Source organism: Anas platyrhynchos, chromosome 2 (genome assembly GCF_047663525.1).
Source record: "Anas platyrhynchos isolate ZD024472 breed Pekin duck chromosome 2, IASCAAS_PekinDuck_T2T, whole genome shotgun sequence".
NCBI lineage: Eukaryota > Metazoa > Chordata > Aves > Anseriformes > Anatidae > Anas > Anas platyrhynchos.
In genome coordinates, this window is record NC_092588.1 from 129,212,834 (window position 1) to 129,233,580 (window position 20,747).

Consider the following 20,747-nt stretch of genomic DNA (forward strand, 5'->3'; position numbering starts at 1 on the left):
TCTTTCCTTCCCCAACAAGGAAAATAAATAAATAAATAAATAAATAAATAAATCAGCTGGGTGAAATTGCTATTGCTTCTATAGCTTATCACGAATATCAGTGCTTGATGAGTTTTTGCTGCCTTCAGTTTCTTCTACCAGTGATGCATGAGTGTGATTAAATAAGTTCTGAACTTCTTTGGAATATGGCCATGGTTTAAACTGTTCAGTGTCTACTGAGTCAGATCAGGCGACGTGCTACCTCCAGCTCAGCCCCTTTTCTCGACCCAATGTTCCCTACTGGACTCTGTGGTTTCCTTTCTGCAGAGAGCACCTCTTCATATTGCATTGCTTAGTTGCTTCTGAATTTGTATGCAATATGATGCGAGGCAGCAGATTCCCTGGCCCTCACTTCTCTTGTGGGTAATGTAATTTTATAACCTTAAAAGGTAAATGATAGATTTCTGGTGCTCCAAAAATAAGTATGTGGAATATTTACAGAGCAAGATCTGGACATGATCTTTGCTTGAGTGTATTATTCTGCCTGTTGCTTCCCCATGCTTCCCATACCTCTAGACAGACTCAATTTAATATCCATCCCAGATATACTGCCATCTCAAAGCTTCTGGCAATCACTGTTATCTGTCACACTAATGTACTATACATGATTTTTTTTTTCTGTTTTTTTTTTTTTTTTTTTTGGTGAAGAAATAATAAATTATTGGCATAGGTAGTTCAGAAGACAGACCAGATTTCTTACCCAGTGAGATATTATTGTGTTCCAGAGGCATCTGAAGGGAGTCAAACCTAGTCCACGCATGTGTTCAATTTCACATGATGTGTTGAGGCCAAAATTTGGGGCCAGCTGCTCTTAAGTCTTTGGCATGTGCTTTTCTTTAACTCCATTGAACATTGCCTGTGTGTATGTGATTTCACTGCTGTGGCCTCAGCTTCAGAGCTATATATATGGTTCTTACCCTCTCGGTAACTTCTTAAGAAAAAGGAAAAGGAAAAGGAAAAGGAAAAGAAAAAGAAAAAGAAAAAGAAAAAGAAAAAGAAAAAGAAAAAGAAAAAGAAAAAGAAAAAGAAAAAAAGAAAAAGAAAAAGAAAAAGAAAAAGAAAAAGAAAAAGAAAAAGAAAAAGAAAAAGAAAAAGAAAAAGAAAAAGAAAAAGAAAAAGAAAAAGAAAAAGAAAAAGAAAAAGAAAAAGAAAAAGAAAAAATAAAAATGTTGTTTAGTGTTAAGTCTAGAAAAGCACTTTGCTGACTTCTGGCTTATTAAAATGTGGTCGTACCAGAAAATATAATGTGACAACAACTGCCTGACTTTTGCGCTTATATGGGATAGACTTTAAAACTGTTTAAAAACTTAGACAATATAGGAAATGAAGCCTCCAAACGCATGTATTCTCATTGCATGTAAACTGGTACTTTTTTGTCACACATAAGGACAGACATTAAAAACAACTATATAAAGTATTTATGAGGTTTTGATTTACCACAATTATTTTCTCTGGCTTTTAGAGTCTCTGAGTAGTATCTTAATGCTAGATCATATTTTCTGACAACAGAACACCAGATACACTGTAATGATTTGGCATTCAGCCTTTTGGAATGAAGGCCAAAACTGGCTAAATAAATCATTTCCAATAGCAAGGAGCAATGATTGCATTGTAAACTCTGGATAAATCTGTGATATTACAGAAAGCAACTGTTTTGCAATAAATTGACTTGAAAAAAAAAAAAAAATCTGTGGAAAAAAATTTCCCGCACTGGAAAGATGCCAGTGTGGCATTATGCTACCAAAGTTTTCTATACCGTAACAACTGAACATTTAATAATGTGACAGAAAGTATTCTTTTCTTGATTATTATGCTTAAGGTTGGGTGAGAATCCCAGAAGAGAGCAGTATTTAATAAAAATGTTAACTTTATTAATAACATACAACACACATCACAATTCCTGGTAGGCATCACATGGTTTAGAAAAGGCAGGTGGTCTGTGAAATAGCTTGGGCTCCTGCTACACAGGGTTTCTATCATGAGAGACAAAGCTAAAAGCTGCTTTGTATTCAGCAGGAGACAGTGGAGTGAAATATTCACTAATGGGCATTTATTGCTTGTGAGACTGCACTTCTCAGAGGCAATGTAAGAGATCAGGGCAGTAGTGCTAAATACCCTGCAAGCATGTCATGTTGGACAGGAGAAACAATGGGGCCCCATGGTGCTCCTCAGGTCAGGGCTGGGAGCAGAGGGACAGGTGCCCTCTGTGACCCTCTTCTGTATCGCTTCTTGAGAAATTTCCCTGGGTTTTGCTTTAAAAAAGGCCAGAACCAGCTGAACAAATGTATAGCTATTTGGTGTAGCATGTCCATGAAGTTCAGGTTAATAGTTCAGTTGCAGTGCAAAGTCTAAACCTATGTTCTCCTGATAGTATAGCTTCTACCTCAAAAGAAATACCACTAATGATTGTTTTTTAATGTAATTGCATGACATTTAAAAAAACCTTCTAGGTAAATATTATCAGTCAAAATAGAAGGACAAATCAGGATGTAGAAGGCCATATTGGAGTGGAAAAAACCTTTCAACTGCTTGTAAAGCCAGGGCAACTTTTAACTCCTTGTGATTTATTACACCTCTGTTCATTACAGTTTGGAGTTCAGTAGCCACAATTAAAATCAGAAGGAAATAACTCCTTGCCTTGTGCCCTTCTATTGCCCCTATCCCCTACAGCCAATGCCGTTGGGAGTTGCAGCACCACAGGGCCGGCTTGGCATGCAGTCAGCAGAGGGCAGAGTGCGAAGCCTGCTTGGCCTGGGCCTGTGCCCAGGCCCTGGCCTACCAGGCTCACCTTGTTGCAAGGGCCATGTCACCAACCCCAGGAACAGGCGGTGGCAGGGAATCTCTTGGGGAAGGGCCACAGCCTGTAAAGCCATTCAGTAGATTATCCAGCACAAAAAATCTTACTGTCTTAAAGGCTGAAGGATGACTAATGGTTGCCTTAGGCTGTGAAACATCTGAAACGCCACTGGGGAGTGTATCAGGACAGGACTGGTGCTGTGGCACTCCAGAGACTTTGTGGAAAAAATTACAGTTACAGTTTTAACTTGGCTGCTTCCTGAGTTATCCCCTTAGGTTTCAAACCTCGCAACCCATCTGAAATGTAGCGATGTCCCAGCATGATACACTTAGCACATCTGATTGTTTAATTACTATCCTCCCTTCCACACATGTAGGATCACAGTTTCACCTGCTCATGTGGCACCCACATGTGCTGTCCTGAACATCAGTGTGTGAGGAGCTTGGGATCACTGCCAGTCTGTTATCTTCTTCTCCTGCATTCATTCGTGCTCTTTGTGCAAACTGTAGCTTCTGCATGCTGCTCTGCATACCTAAATAGAAATGCAGTAACAAAATAATCATGCAATTTGTGTAATACTTAGCTGAATCTTTGTTAATTGTGTTGAAAGTGAAAAGCATCTTCTAAATAAAAACAAGATAGCAAACTTCCTTGTGCAATAGTTGAATAATTACATGAAAAGTAAATATAGTTTTTGAAATCTGTTTTTAAAGCTTCCCATCAAGTAAAGGCAGATGGACTTTAATTAAATGCTATCATGATGGCTGTTGAATGAATGTATATCAAGTATTGCTCAATAAAAAAATAGTATAGGTGTTTTCTCAGAACTACGTTAAAAATACATTTTCTTTCTGAAAAATACCCCAGAAATAGTGAGTGCAGGTGAGAGAAGAAAGGGAAAATTCCTAGTGGGAAACACAGACAGACTTCCAGGAATCAGGCACATGCAATATGTATTAATTAAAATAATTTGTTCTTGGTCAAAACCTACATACAATGAGCAATACAGAGAGAGGAATTGGGGTTACACTTTTGGTTCCTGTAAAGGTTCATTTCCATTGTTCAGGGACATTATGAAGTGTTTTTGTAGCAGGTTTCCTCCTCCAGCCTTGTTCTCTGGCAGGCTGGCAGCATGGATAGCAGCATTGCTTGCATTCTGGTATCAAGGTCGGATTTGGCCTTTGTTTTTTATGCTGTGTTTTCATGTTATAATTCAGAGATTCAAGGTAAGGGGGACAGAGAATAGTTTAGCCTCTTTCCTAGTAGATGACAACAGAATTTGCAATGAGTACTCAAGACTACACCTGAGCAGAGGTAGAGTGATTTAGTAAAGTATGAGCTGTCTTGGGAGTTTGCATCCTTCCCTGTCTGTGCTGTTGCTCTCTTGCTGAATGATCTTTTCAGCCTAATGTCTCAGTTTCTTCAACTGTAAAATGGTCACATTAATAAAGCAATAAGCAAAGTGCTTTGCTTTCTCAAGAGAAAATCTGATGTATAATAACTGGGCACCATTTATTTTTTTCTGGAATATTTTAGAAGAGAATTCTGGTTTCTTGTGGTCCCAATGTCTCCTCTGTCATCCTTGAAATACTGTGTTTGTGTGTTTTTTGTAATTTCTGCTTGGCTGTTTCAGTCGCTAAAGGATAAATGAATACCCATGGTACTTTCAGGCCAATTTTGAATACTTCTCTCAAGGTAGTTAAACATGTATGTACAGTGACATCCCCGTCATGGCAGAGGAAGCTGTTTATATTAACATTTCAATATATTCATGTTGAATATATTAACGTATTCAACATTTCCAAGTGATGGCATGGCAAGAGCATTGCAAACATCCAACCAATATCTAATTGTGCTGACTAGTTATTTCTCATCTGATTATAAGCAGTGAATTGGTTAACAGTATTGGTACTTAAATGTGCATGTTTATGCTTCAAGGCTGACACTCCGGTAAGATGAATGGGGGAAGTTAACTTTGCTTGATGCTATTGTTTTAGCTGGTAAGGATGAGGACTCAACAAGATGAAAGTATGTTGGTTTACATTGTCAAGGCTATCTTCACAACCAGAAGCTAGAAACTTCCTTTATTATGAGAAAACAAACACATAAATTCTGGGAAAAAGAATAAACCCCTCCATTAATCTGCATGAAAGCCTTAAATCATTCAGATTCATAGATTTGATACTTATGGCAATATTTTTTTTCTTCTGCATTTGGACTAAATGTCATTATCAGGCAGCATCATTCCTTGCATCCATTGATAGGCTAAGTTAATAGAATGTTACCTTGTTCTATTGAAATCTGTTCAGAAAAAGAAATGAGGTTCTTGGCTCCCTTTGTCTTGTTGAACAATATAGGATATCTCATTTGATCTAATTTTACATCAGCTTCCCAATTGAGAAGCAGGAGTGAATGGGTTATGCATGCTAAACATGTTGAGAAATGCAGATGAAAAATTATTATGTAATCCCAAAGCACCAAATTATATGACCTTTATTCATATTGAAATAGTTAGAAGTATTTACAGAATAACTTACTGTTAACTTTTGCTTTATAGTTCCATTTTCATAGGATTAAAGGAACCTAAAAATGAATGAAAGTGTAGGATAGTGAATGATGCTGTGTGTTTGAAGATATCCACACTCCAACTTAATCATTGAATATATCTCAGTATATCAGTACCTCATCCGTAGTATTACTGCGGGGATTTTCAGAAAAATAGCATGTAATGTCAGCTCTGTACTTAAACTGTAACCAACAAACCCTGGGGAGCTATCAAGTTATCAGTCTTTAGTACTGAAAACATAACACCGGTTTAAGTATAGCTACTCAAAATGGGTCAAGTTACAGCTGGGTTATGTTTTAGTGAACTAAAATTAATAGGGTATTTTCAGCCAAACAGGCAAATTCGTAGATGTAGATATTTTTAACCAAGTTCCTGATTATATAAGCTCATTTTAACACTGTGAAAATTGGTTAGGTGTACACACATGCAAAAACACCTGTGAACTCTGAAGTTCCAAATTTTTTATTGCATGGAACCTCAAGCCAGGACTGAAATGCCAGCATTTCAGCATTCAAATTCTGGATCAATGTTAAGGTTTAAGATGATTTGGAGTTTGAACCTTGTGTACTTTAGATGTAGATGTCACATACCCTCATCTAAGGCAAAATTGGTCCTGTCAAAACTAAAATGATTGTGTATCAGATACGTTCTCAATTTCTAAAGGAAAGAGAGAGATTGAGAGAGAGAGAGAGATCTTGACATAAGAGCTAAATCTGAGTAAGTTACTTCTGAAGCTATGGGACCATAAGCATCTTTGGTGGCCTAGGTAAAACAGTTATGCTCTTCTCATGTACACTTTAATTAAATGTGCAAAGATAAATTTGCATGTCAGATATGCTAACATAAATTGAGAATTTGAAGATTAATGTCAGACAGTATTTCACATTCACATTCAACATTTTTCTGTGATTCTGTGAAGATTATATCTCTATTTTCTCACCTGTTCCACTGGTGAATCTCTAAGAGACAGTGTGGTTTTGGCCCCAGGTGATTAGGTCTTTTTTTTCTCTCTTTTTTTTTTTTTTTTTCTTTTATATTTCTTTTTTTTTTCTCTCTCTCTCTCTCTTTTTTTTTTTCAAAGCACATAAATTATTTCTAGACCATTAATTGGAAAAAAAGAGAAACTAATGCCAGTTTACTCTTGATTTTGGAAAGAATAATGGTCTTCAGCCTGTTAATTAAGTTTGTCACATGTCTAGCTATATAAACTTTTAACACAACTCAGTCAAATTTAAGATCCAGACAGTAGGGTCTAAACATGCTTTTTGTGACACTCTCTGAAAAGTCAAAGAATACACAGATTCATAAGTGAATTACAGTGTTACTAATACAATCCTTAAAAAGTCAGTAATATATATTAATACAGTTTTTCATAATGTTTCCAACTCTCTGTACATAAGGAAAAGAAATAAAAAAAATATATATTTCTTGTACTATTGGCTTTATACATGTGCATGAAATATTAATTTTGAAATTAAGAAGGTTAGAACTTCAAAGGTTGAATAGAAACATTTCTGTGTTCCCCTTTCCAAATTGTACTTTCCAAAATGCAAGTAATGAAACGACCACTAGAGCCAGTTTTAGGCTGTTTCTGCCTTGTGATGGATACAGATCAGTTTGGTAATTATTATTTTTATTATTTTTAATCAGAGATACTTAAATACTTTCCTCAGTATATTTTCCTGGTAATCTCATAATTTTGGGCATAAACTCATAATATCTTTCCACATCAGAAAACAGCTATTTCCATTTAGCTGATGGGAAATTGAGGCACAAAGGCACATGATCTTTTCCATATCATGGTGGATGAAGATCAGTCAGAACAAGCTAAATGATTTTTCACTGAGGATTAACTTCTCAATTGCTATCTATCTATCTTTATACCAGTTCAAGATGATGAATTAAACTGCTAAATGCTTAGAAAACAAAATATTACTAATATGATTTGGTGAGTAAAACCAAACCAAACAAATTAAAAGACAAATGCAGGTTATATGCATAGTTATCCTTATTTTGATGTGTGTTTTGGGAAAAGGAAGAGGGAAAATGTTATTTTTTTCCCATCAGAAAAATCTATGTAGTTTGCCAATATCTGCCTTGGCAACACTTTACTTGCAATGTATATATTGGACCTTTTATGAAAATGGTCTCCCAGGATTGAGAAAAACTGTGAGCAAAACTATGTGGCAGGAAACATTTAAACAGGAAAATATGAAATACAATTCAGATTTGATAAATTCAGTGTCAAAAGACACTCTACTTTGCAGTACTTAAAAGATATCTCCAGCCTAAAAATATGCTATTGATTGAGAAGAAAAATGAAGGCAATGGTAGAAAATCGCAAATGTAAAAGCAAGAGTAATAGCAGTGAGTTTAAAATGGACTCTAGGGAAATATGAACAATTGATACAGGAAGCTGAAAGTATCTTTGAAAAACTCTGTAGAGGATTGAGGAAAATAAGAAACAATACATTAAGTATATAAGGAAAAAGTGATATCCCAGTAATGGTGCAAATCCAGCATTCAGCAAGGATAGTAAAAACATGGATCATGATGTGCAAAAGACATTTGTAGTCATACACATCTTTTTTTCTAGAATAAGACAAGAAGATCTATTTCTATCTTGAAGCCAGTGGTAAGTATTTTCCCTCTTATCAGTAGCTAGAAGCAATACTGAACAAATATTATTGTCTTTTGTTTATATTGGAATGATCAGGTAATAGCATTGATGCAACCTAAGGTAGTTTATTTCAGTGTACTTATTATTATTTTTTTTTAATAAATGTACAGAATGCTGGAAAAATAGCAAAAGACTTGATTAATGCTGATATTTGCAATTAAAATTGTATTCAAAAAGTTAAAAAGTTAAAAGACTGACTAAAATGTAGGGACTAAAGAAATAAGTATAGGTGTGGAATAGTCAAGCAAGGAAATATTTCTAGTATAGTCCTGTAAGGATCTATTATTTGTCCAATACTATGCAGTATCTTCAGCAAAGTCTGGAAAATGTGAAAATGTTAATAGCAAAACTTATGGGTGATGTAATCATTTGACAAAAAATTAATGGTGACAAAAGGGGAATGAGCTAATCTGGAGTGCTCATTAGGTGTGCTCATGGAGTGCTCATTAAATATCATTAACACAAGATATATTTGCATATGGTTAAACCTGAGGCCAAAAGACAAAGAATTTATGTAATACTGAATCCTTTAGAGCAGGTACTCTAGAAAAGACTTAATAATTTGAAACTGAGCTACCAGAATGATACTATGATTAAAATGTCAGATGCGGTATTTTCATGTCTGAGCAAGGGAATACAGATGGAAAAGGTGATATTCCTTCTGTGTATGTAGAGAGAGCATTCCTGGAATACACTGTCCAGTTCTGACAGTTATACTTTAAGAAGGACATTGACAAACTGGAATGGGCTCAGAAGAAAGCTGCAAGAAAAAAAAATGAGGTCTGGGAAATGTGCCTTATATAAGCCACCTAAGAAATTCAATGCATTTACTCAAGGTTGGAAAAAAACTTTATAGACTTTATCACCATCTGTAAGAACTTTCATGGAAAGATGTTCTTGACCAGTTCCCTTTAGTTTAATAAAATATTTAAAATTATTTGCTAATTATCAATTATTCTTGTTACTTGATCACTAGCTAATTAATAATAAAGATGGAACTACCAGAAATTTAAGTTTGACAATTCTGAGCTTGAAACAGCTTGAAATATCAAGTGATAGTAATTAATTTTTTGAATAAGTTCTGATATACCGATGTGATGGATTTTCCATCTGCTGCAATTCTTAAATTGAGCTGTGACATATTTGTCAGAAAGACAGCCAGTCTAGAACAGATATTATGGCTGATGCAGAAATCATCAGGTCCTGTTCCCTAATTTATACAGCAGGATGAAAAGGTAGCTTTGGGCTATAATATCACCAAGGAAAAAGTAACCAAGGTACACTGGAGTAAAAAAGACTGCAAATATGTACTCCAAATGCCACTATCACAATAAAAATACATTGGAAAGGAAAATGATTTTAAATGACCAAAGAAAGGAGGACTGTTTTTAATGCATAGCCTACAAAATATCATGTTTCTGCTACTGAGTCTGCCTCTGACTTCCTTATTTTGTCCAATTCAAGTCATTTTTACTCAGTATAGTTGTGTCTAGTTTGCTTTGAAACTTTGACTGGTGAGTCTGAATTAAGTTTAAAGCATGAAAATCAAACACAGTGATGACTGCAAAAAATACTGCATTTGATGTACAGTGGTTGTATGTGCCAAGGAGGTGCAGAGTTTTTCTTTAGCTATTCTAAAAAGAGCTGGAGTGCAGATGGGTCTGACTGAAAAAAGTATACAAATATATCACATGTGTGTTTATGATCTTCTGTCCTTCTTAAATCAGGCCCTCCTTTGGCACTTCATTCTACTTCATTGTTCAATGGGAGTTTGCGAGTATTAGCGGCTACAATATTTTGTAATGGCAAAAGACGCTAAAAGCATTGAGAGTTTGGGGCTTGTTTGTTTGTTTGTTTTTCCTAAGTCAAAGCATTAAGGTCTGTGATGAAAAAACTGCAATGGCACATGCACTCATTTACAAAACATAAGTCCTCTACTGCTATATAGCAGTCCTTGGGAAGGCCCACAGATTCAAATGTGAATTATGTTTTGTATAGATATGAGCTAAAATGCAATTCCATTTGCTCACAACCACATATAATGTTATCTAATGCACTTTTTTCTTTTTTTTTTTCCTTTTTTTTTTTTTTTACTGTAACAGGCAGATGTCTTTTTAGTCATAAAAATATATATATAAAAAACATGACACTGCTTTCTTTTGGTGATTTTACCCTAGTTTATATTCCAAACCCTCTTATTAAAACACCTTCTAGGACTGGTTACCAAAATGACTTCTTAAAAGTCTTACTTACAGACATTTTATGACTTCAGAAAAAAAGGATGGTGTTAAAATCAAATGTTTCTTCAAGTAGGCAGCCACTTCAACATTCTTTTCCAGAAAGCTTTTATCATTTACATCACTTGGTCTTTTCTCTGCTTCCTCATAGCTTCTTCTGCCAATGTTTGGCATTTGTTAAGCTTTCTCCTCTATTTAGAATACTTCTTGAGCTTGGAAACTTTCCAGGAAAAAAAAAAAAAAAAAGCGTAAGTGCCTTCTGCAAGATTTGACAAACTATTTTATTAACAATGAAAATTCAGTTCTAAATGTGATTGGTTTTATTTTTTTTTTCTTCTGATTTTACATCCTAGCACATTATTTTACGTCCACAGTTTTACAAGCACGGTTTTTGACCATTTCTGAACAGATTTGGCCTCATACAGAAAGTCTTTAAGTATTTAGTCTGTATCAGTTAGAAAACACTCCGAGGGTGGGAACATCTGGAAATAAACTGCATGACCCACTTTAGCATACTTTGCACCATGAAAGCTTGTATATTATTTCAGTGGCCCCTGGAGCTGCTGTTTTGGAGAGTTTTGCTCAGTCTGGACCTTGAAATGACTCATCTCTATCCCCTGCTCCCCCAAAATAAATTCATAACATTCAAGACGTGAGAGAGGATTGTCAGCACATTAATGTGTAGGTCATTTTTGATTAAAGAATACTTTGCCCAATATGGTCTGTATTCTTCCATTTTAGGCCACTGCCTCACAACATAGCCATGAAGAAATTGCTTCCCTGTCTCACCAGGAAAGTCATGATGGCAAGTACCTTGCTCTTTACTTACTGCTGTGTGCTGTGTTAAAGGCATCTGTATTGAATCATTCATTTGTGTAGCAGCTTGTGCAAAGCTTAGTGAATGAAGCAGTGAGCTAATGAATGAACATTCCTACTTAAAACAGACATATATATCTTTCAAGTTGTATTCCTTCATCGTGATGGCATACCTCAGCCCATTGGCTCAGTCCAAAGTAAATCCATAACATGTCATAGCTGGATAGACCTCTGATGAGATTCTTTTCAACAAGTTAGCATACTGTTAAGTCATTATTTTCAAGGTCTCTAACACAGAAGTCCCTTGTTGAACAACTTTGCTTTATTTGGCCCACTGTGTGAAGGCACGTTTGAGTGAGATTTTTAATTCCCAATTCATGAATATTATTCCAACACAAATGTAAATCTCTGCAAGCATTGGGCTACTACTCTGTATTCTAACAACATATGGAAGATAATACTGTGCCCATTCTTAATTACTTAATTAAAATAATCGTTGGAACAACTTTATATAGCTATATAGTATCTTTTTTATTTTTTTTTTATTTTTTTTTTTCCTGATAGACTTGTGTGGTTAGAATAAGTCATAGGCAGGGAATTTTACTGACTTGTCAATGATGGTGAGTCTTAAAGCAATAACTTTAGTAACAAAACACTATATTCATTCCCAGTTGGACAGAGTCTTGAGGAGGACAGAGACTGCTTGAATGGAGCAGTGGTGCAAGCTGCTGGCAAGGCTTGTCCAGGGATCTTCTGGCTCCACACCGGGGAGGAAACCAAGGGGAGAGTGTTGATTGGCTCCCTGAGCCTCCTTGTTGAATCTAACCTATCATATTTTTTAAACACCCGAGTGACTCCTGGTGTCTTTTAGGAGAGGTAATTGCTTCTACCACTTTTTTCCTATTGCTTTCTGACCATCTCAGTTCTTTCTTAAGGGGTTGCCCTTAGTAACACCGATGTGAACTGTACATAGGCTTAAAGAAAATTAACAGTGACTCAGAAAATGAGAATTATCTGGAAATAAAATGCATTCCTCTGGAATACAATATCATGGAGACTTGATTATTTCTTCTCGTGGAAGGGGCCAAGGTGTTTTATGATACCATACAGTTGTAGCTGAGATTGGCCTGTAGCCCAATCAACTAGTCATTCCTTTCTGGTGTATTTCTGTATTGGACTCATGCTGAAATGCTCACAAGAGATTTAGGTAACTCTCTACAAATGCTTTTGCAGGTAGTGAGTGTTAATATAATTTAAAAAATCTGTTGTTTTCCCACCCTTCTCCTACTCTTCACCTCTCTTTGTGAGAAAGGTAAATCATTCAGGGGTTGCTTTCAGCAAATACCATTTTGTTGAATTTACAGGAAGGGCTGCAGTTCCTCTGTGCACATGATGCTTTCTAACACATCACAGGCATCTTAAATGAAAAACATAAAAAATGCACACAAAAACATACAAATCTTTTTCCTCCCAAAATGTCCACACAGGAAAATGCTATGAAACTAAGTATGCTAACTACAACTTCACTCATAGTTTGTGTACAAAATTATGCCAACTTTATTATGAATATCCTTTTTGAAAGTGAGAGGATAAGGCTCCTTCTTTCTTCTACTATCACAAGATGAAAACAAAACAAAACAAAACAAAAACATATTTACTCTTCAGCTGCCTACAGAAATGTCACTGATGTTCAGGATGATGAATTGCTTCCTTTAGATGTGCCATTCTCCTTTCCAAGGATCCATCCTCATTTTTTTGCCTTTAAAACCTAAAAGTCATGGCAAAGACTTCTCACTTCATTCATCACTTCCACTTCCTCCATTTTGTGAGCATTTATGTAGCATAAAATGCAGTGCTGATGGCACTCTGCTCTTTGCCCATGTCTGAGTTTGGGATCAACTATGCTGATCTATCAATTAGAATTGCTATTAAAAAAATAAAAATAAAATTATTTCTCTACTGTTCTTATAATTAGCTATTTGGAAATGAATTTTTCCCTCTCTTCCATATATAAAACTGCCTTGGAGGCGTTGTAACATTTCTGGATTATTAGCAAACAGATGTACAATGAGAGTGGAAAAATGAGAAGACTGATGGACTCTGATGAGGGTGGAAAGGCTTTGCAGAGAGATCTGGACAGATTGGAGAACTGGGCGATCACCAACCACATGAAGTTTAACAAAGGCAAGTGCTGGGTCCTGCACCTGTGATGTGGCAACCCTGGTGCTACATATAGACTGGGTGATGAGATTCTGGAGAGCAGTCCTGCAGAGAGGGATCTGGGGGTTGTGGTTGACAGCAAGTTGACTATGAGCCAGCAGTGTGCCCTGGCAGCCAGGAGGGACAGCCGTATCCTTGATGCAGCAAGCACAGCATCGCTAGTCGGTCGAGGGAAGTGATTGTCCCACTCTACTCTGCGCTGGTCTGGCCTCACCTTACAGTACAAGAAGGACATTAAACTGTTGGAGAGTGTCCAGAAGAGGGTGACGAAGATGGTGAAGGGCCTAGAGGGGAAGATATATGAGGAGTGGCTGAGGGCACTGGGCCTTTTCAGCCTGGAGAAGAGGAGGCTGAGGGGGGACCTCATCGCGGTCTACAACTTCCTCGCGAGGGGGAGTGGAGAGGCAGGTGACCTATTCTCTGTAAACACCAGTGATAGGACCCACGGGAATGGTGTTAAGCTGAGGCAGGGGAAGTTTAGGCTGGACGTCAGCAAGAGGTTCTTCACCGAGAGGGTGGTTGCACACTGGAACAGGCTCCCCAGGGACGTAGTCACCGCACCAAGCCTGTCTAAATTTAAAAAACGATTGGACCGTGCACTTAGTCACATGGTCTAAACTTGTGGGCAGACCTGTGCGGTGCCAGGAGTTGGACTTGATGATCCTTATGGGTCCCTTCCAACTCTGGATATTCTATGATTCCGTGATTCTATGATTCTAAGTCTAAATCAACAACTTCCTATAATCTGGAATTAAAATGGGTGGGATATTCATAATTATTTACAAACTTGAACAATTAGGCATTGGGGATCATGTTACAGCCAAGATTAAGTGGATAGCTGTGAAGATAGCCCAAGCCCAGCTTGACCAGTTCCCAGATAGAGCAATAAAGCTTGTGAATGAGGTGCCTCCAGCAGAGCAGTTCTGTGCACACACTGTGCTCTGCAGCTCACTGCATTGCAACGAGGCTCATGGCATTGGGATGCACCACCAGCCCTGCTCTATTATTTACTCTGTGCATTGTAAGGGTACACAGAAGATGAGCCTTTAGAGGCCTTCAGTCTTATAACACTGTCATCTCCACTTCAGTGTCAGCTATACTGGATGTGAGCTAGACTCAGTAAACAATTTTTTGTTGTGGCTAAAAAAACTCTCCATAACAGAAGTATGGCTCTGAGACATCTCATTTTGTTCTGAGTTGCTCTGAGGATTCAGCATTACAGCTTCTGGATTTGAAGTTGCCACACAAGTAATACATCAGTGTTCACCTGTGATATGCCTAAGCTAATCACTCCTCTGGATCCAAATGTGCCTAACCTGGTCTGCACCCATGATAAAGACAGTAATAGCCAGCAGATAACACTGTACTTTTATGACAGTGAATGGACACTTCGGACACATATGAGAAGTCAACTCAGGAACCTTCCACTCATAATCTTATACAGAGAAGAGGAAAATCAAATAATAGAGAATATCAAATAGAGTTAACTCTATTACTCTCTCTCTCTCTCTCTCTAGCTCTCAACCTTGGTGTTACATCCTCAGTTAAGTTTCCTGCACATTTTGTGTTCTGTACCAAGTGCAGCAGAGTCAGCCAGGGAGAGTAAGAAAACTCCTGATGCACTGCCCTAAGAGCAAAGGTACTGGCTCCTGTCAGACATTCTCCAGGCCAGTAACATATCACTGAAAATGGACAATAGCAGACAGATGTTAATGGAAGAGTGAAGGAAAACAAACAAATGAAAAAGCAAGTACATATTTGGTATTTTCCCAAACACTCAGTCTCCAACAGCTTGTGGCTCAGGAACTTTTTCATCCAAAATGTTATCTCAGGTCTCACTCGTTGATTGTGTGAGTTTAGCTGGTGACTTTTTGAATCTGCAAACTTTCCACAACTTCTGTTCCATTTATATTAAAAACTACTTCACTCTAATCAGTTCGGAGCTGCTACTTACTGAATTCATTTAATTCCCACTAGTTCCTAAGTCAGACAAACTTTGCTTAGGGACCCCCCTAAGTAATTTCAATTTACTTCTCTACCACTTTTTCTGGTTGTTATAGCTTTCATTCATTTTCCTGCTATAGAATCAGTTTATTGACCTGTGCTTCCACAGGATTCTTAATCTTAGATATCTTATATCATATTTGCTACCTTCTTGTCCTCCAGTACAAAGGCATTTTTAAGAGGATACACTGCACAGGGGTAATACACATTAAACTCCTGCTTATATGATAAAAAGGGAACCAAACATACTTCTTCCAAGGCATGAATGTCAGCCCTGATTCTAAGTAAAAATACAAGTATGGATCTTCCTTCAGTTTTGTGAATCATACGCCTTGTTTCATCTTTTTTTTTTTTTCTTTTTTTTTTTTTTTTCACAGATGCATGGCAATAATCTATTCTTCCACCAATGGAATGCTGTGTGTATTGTGTCATTTTGGGCAAGAGAAAATAAAAATATGTAAATATGTTTTGGATTGACTAGAATTCATCATATTTTTCAGGTTTCTTTTTTTTTTCCTCCTAATTTAATTTGAAAAAATAGCCCCCCTGTTATTTGCAAATTGTAACTATTTTTCAGGAAACAAATTATATCATTTAATTCTACTCTATGTATATACTGAGTTTTTACTTTTTTTTTTTTTTTTTTTTCTTTAAACTAAATATGGTGTTCAGTTCATCCATCTCTAAGATCAAAAATGCATAGTTCTGCACTGCTTAGGAAATCTCTCAAAAAAGCCCAGGTGTCCGAGGAACAGTTTGAAAAGCAGAGAGGCAGAAGAAACACAGGGAAAGGAACAATGTCAAAAAAGTGTGAAGACAAAAGGTCTGGAGGCAAGGTTCACGCTCAGTGTCATAGAGGGAATAGAAACTCCACTGGTGTCAGCTTTCTCTCTGTAATGTCTCTCTGTCTCAATTCATGCTAAATAGATTGGCACATACTGCGGACAGACTAGATTTTACAATCCATGTGCTTTCTTACATACTTAGATAATTGTTCAGTTCAACCCCTTAGCTTGGTTATTGACAGGACCTAATGACAATCCACATATTTATAGATTTGTTTTCTGGAAGTATAACAGTGAGAGAGTCTTTTCTGGAGACTTTGGGGACAGCAGTATTGTCACAGCTGAGTGGGGAGAGCTGGCCTTTTCATGGGCTTCTCCTGCTACCAAGAGCTCTTTGGGATTTAGTAAGCATGGGTAAGGGAACAGCTCGATCTTCTATAAAGTAAGTATTTGCAATATGAGTCAGATGAACTGTGTTTGGAAATGCCTGCTTCTTCCAACTGCAAGTTTGCTTATTGTCATCTATGCCACAAATGGCTTAAATTACATGAGGTGAATCTCAGTTCAGGATGCCTAATCTTTTCACCACTTACCCTGTTTTTAACCTCTGTATTATTTAACTAGTGCAAGAGTATGCAAGAGTATCTACTTTTATTTCTGAGAACAGAAGTACTTCAAAAAAATAAATAAATCCCAAATGGGCTTTATTTACAGTTTGTCTACTTTCTGTAGTAATACTTTGGCTGATTTTTAGACAGATAAAGTTAGCAAACTTTGTATCTATCCCCCATAACAGCAGTTATCATGAGAAGAGGACAGCAAAAGCTATCCAACTTGTCATTTGCAACATCTGACTTCCCAACACCACTTCATACGTCAATCCCAGAACCATATAAGGAATATCTGTGTATGAGGACAAGAGTAGATGCAGGGGCTTGATTGAGTTGGGAATCGTTTATTATATGAAAGAGATGCTACTAATAGCTTGCTTATGCATAAATATGCCATCAGAAAGGGCAGTTTGCCATCTCTAGGGCTTGCTTAGTATAATATCATGCTGTCCTACACCACCTTTTTCTCTAAGTAAACTCCTTGTACTTCTACACAACTACGGCAAAACTAATGGTAGTTGCCCAGATAAGTCTAGTGGGCAAGAACAGAGTTCTCACAGGACTGAGAACTGGACTAAGTAGGGTGACAGAACCTGGAATAGATCTGATCTGTATAGATCAGCATAAATTTCCTTGTTTTTTAAACAGATTTATTTTAAACAAATAAAAATCCTGTTGTACAATACATTGCTGCATTTTCAGTAGCTTGTTTCATTTTAACTAATCAATGAGGAATATACTGAAATAAATTCAGTTTTAGCAAAACTCAAAGTCTATCCAATAAACCATTTTTTGTTTGTTTTTAAATCAATTAAATAGATACACATTTATACTTGGTGCAGATGAGCCATCCCTTCTCAGTTTAGTAAAAAGATGGTAAGTTTCAGGTATTAAGGCTGTGACAATAATCTTGAAAATATGATTTATGAGCAAAGTTTTACTAATGTATCTATACCCATCTGGTGAAAAATGCTGAAAACTTTTCCAGCTGAGGTGTTACGGATACCTTCATTCCATGGCTTCTTTTTTGTCCACACTTTTTTTTCCAAGATGCAATATAATTCCACATTTTAGCCAAAGACTGCAGTCTTTTGCTATATAGACTGTCAGTTAATTCTTTGTCTTCCTGCTTCTACAGTGTGTGCCAACAGTACCTCTTGCTCTCTTGCTCTCCAGCTTTTTTTTTTTTTTTTGGAGAGCAGTTTAATTGCATTTGAATTCCCTGGACTGTTCTGTGGAGCCAGGTAGCTGATGATTAGGAAGCCAATCTTCAGACTCCAAGATTTCAGATGGAAGCTGCTGGAACAGGTTAAACAAATAGGATCCGTTGAAAAATAGAGCAGCAGCAGAGGCAGATAAAGATGAGCTGTAAAAGATTGCCTTCATATCATCTGGAAATCACTGTTGATCTGGGTGGAAACAGAATCTATACAAAGTTCAACTGGCTTTTCAGCTGAAAGCTTACAAGGATTTTATCACCGATTGGAGTCCTTTCTGTCTTATGCAGAACTTTCTATTAACTGTATAAGCTATATTTTTCCACACTAGCATATGTTCACAGAAATTTTAGAACTGCCATATCTAATCAGACCAGTGGTCCATCTAGACTAGCATCCTGGTTCCAGATGATTCAGAGGAAGGTGCAAGAAAATTCATAATATCATATCCCAGGGGAAGTATCTTCCTAATATCTGGCAGTTTTTGGCTAGCTATGAGCATGAGTGTTTATATTCTTTATACATTTTTATCTTATCTAGATGCCATCTATCATGTATGTTCTATTGTTTGAACTATTCTCTACAGGTTTAGGCATAAAGGTCACAATAGGAGAGAGGTCATAAGTCACAGTAGATCAAAAACCACAGCATGTCAAATGTTGTAATATAATTCATGCTCATGTATACTGCACATATATAAAGTGATAGCTCATGGTAACGCATTGCCTCACATTGCTCTTATGGCTACAGCTCCCCTAAGAGCATTATAATATCCTATTGACTTTCTTGTGGATTCATCGTGCTGTGAATTATTTCTGGCCAGTGGAATGCATGGACCTACCTTTTGGGTATTACTTAAGCAGGCGTCTTGTGATTTTGCCAAAGATCTTTTTTGCAGGAGTCAAGGTGTGTATTGTTTTCCTAGTCCCAGTGACCCTCCAACACCCGCAAAAAAAAAAAAAAAGAAAAAAAAAAGAAACTGAAGATTTACACTTTGGCTTAAAGAATATTGGATATATGAAAACAGCTTTCTTTTTCCTCCCATAAAAGAACTGAATCCATGGTCTCAGCAGGCATATGCACATGAAGCCATATTCAGTAAACCTTAGGTGCCACAATTTTTCTATATATCCTCTTAAAGCAAGCACAGACAACTTCCACATATCCTTTTGTCCCCAGCATTCAAATCTGTTTAATTTCCTACGTTGAGTTATTCACCTATTTATTTATTTATTTATTTATTTTGCTTCCTCATTGTTATGTTCCTCTTAGAACAAAAAAGAGATAAGGAATAAAACAAAAAGCTCTGAAAATGATCCTTTTCCTAAGGATGCTTTACTCCTAACTGTTTGACTTTTCACCCTTTGGGTGCTTAGTGGAAAAGCCATTACTTGCTTGCTGAGGTAAATGCATTTAATGAATCACAAAATCATTCAATTATTCTTAAAAACACTTCACATCACACATCCTTTTCCAAGTAAAGTGTGCATTTTTCACATTTAAATGGTGCATAACTGCCTTATACAATGTGTCCCTAGAGTTAGAGACATTTTAACAGAAGGGTTCCAGGAGTATACAGAGCATTTCTTAGCATTAGAGACCTTGCATTAAAAATGCAGTTTCCTCTTCTTTCTTCACTGTCTTTCTTTCAAGAATATTTATGCAAAGTTGCCTTACTGCTGTTGTGAAACGACTAGCTTTACAGTGTGCTGCGATCTGTACGCTCTGCTTTGCTTGGAGTGCTGCAGTACCACCCAGTACAAGTGAAGTATAATGCAAAGCTTTTAGTTGATGTGAAGCTGCAAAGTGTTTAAAGAGTGTTTTTCTCTTTTTTCTTCTTCTTCTTCTTTTTTTTTTCCCCTTCTTTAAAAGAAAATGACAATTAATTTTGGAAGGGAAGTAAGAAACTTCCTCAGAAAAATAGATTATTTTCAAATGTTATTGAGCCTGATGCTGATCTCTCACCACTTTTTCTCTGCTTTTACAAGAGAAGTGTTTTCTGCAGACTGTAGTAGCTGTCATTTATGACATAATTTTTTACTTTCTTATTATTTTCTTTCTCTCTCTCTCTCTCTCTCTCCTTCTTTCTTTCTTTCTCTATCTCTCTCTCTCTTTCTCTCTTTCTCTCTTTCTTTCTCTCTCTCTTCCTTCCTTCCTTCCTTCCTTGTCTTTCTTTTCTTTTTTTTTTTCCTCCTCTGAGGTTTTTCTTAATGGACTTACATTATAAAATGTTCTTTTCTGTATTTTATGAAAATGTATTTGCTTTACCCAACAAAATCAGGAGGCTGACTTGGTTTGTAAAACCAGCTCAAAGGCTGCACTTCTGCTGGGGCAAATGGGAATCGGTCTGTTTATTTGAATACCAATATATGAACTGTACCAGCTAGGACTTGGCCTTGAATTTGTAAACTGTCCTGCACTTTTATATCCTTGTAATTGAAACAATTATTATTTTTTCCATAGCAGTAATAATTGGAAAAAAAAGAAAAAAAGAAAGAAAAAAAAAAAAAAAAGAAAAATAATAATAATAATAAAAAAGAAAATAGAACAGATTGATATTTATACAACAGCTTCAGGCTAATCTAGATATCTAACTTAGGCATAGTTTTAAAGACTAGGCGTTTTTCCTTCCCTGCATAGATGCCAGAGAGACAGAGGTTCTGGGGACTGAGCCAGGGGTGGGGGGCAGCTGCAAGTCAAAGCACCTACATCAAATGCCTGAAGTAGACACTGCAGTAGACAGACCCTCCAAACAACTGGACTTATTGGACCACA

At 36.7% G+C, this 20,747-nt stretch overlaps 1 long non-coding RNA gene across 3 annotated transcripts in view; it reads right to left on the reverse strand.

The window, feature by feature from the left end:
• Position 1: 1 nt before the first annotated feature.
• Positions 2-20,747, reverse strand: part of LOC106015588 (uncharacterized) — a 35,911-nt gene continuing 15,165 nt past the window's right edge. For 2 of the 3 annotated variants that reach the window (XR_011806998.1, XR_001187711.5), the window contains 2 exons: positions 10,336-10,539; positions 2-3,368 (listed from right to left, as the gene is read on the reverse strand). This is a non-coding gene — a long non-coding RNA (uncharacterized lncRNA). Of the gene's footprint in view, positions 3,369-5,373; positions 5,420-10,335; positions 10,540-20,747 lie in introns of all 3 variants that reach the window. The other variant, XR_001187710.5, reaches the window with a different exon arrangement.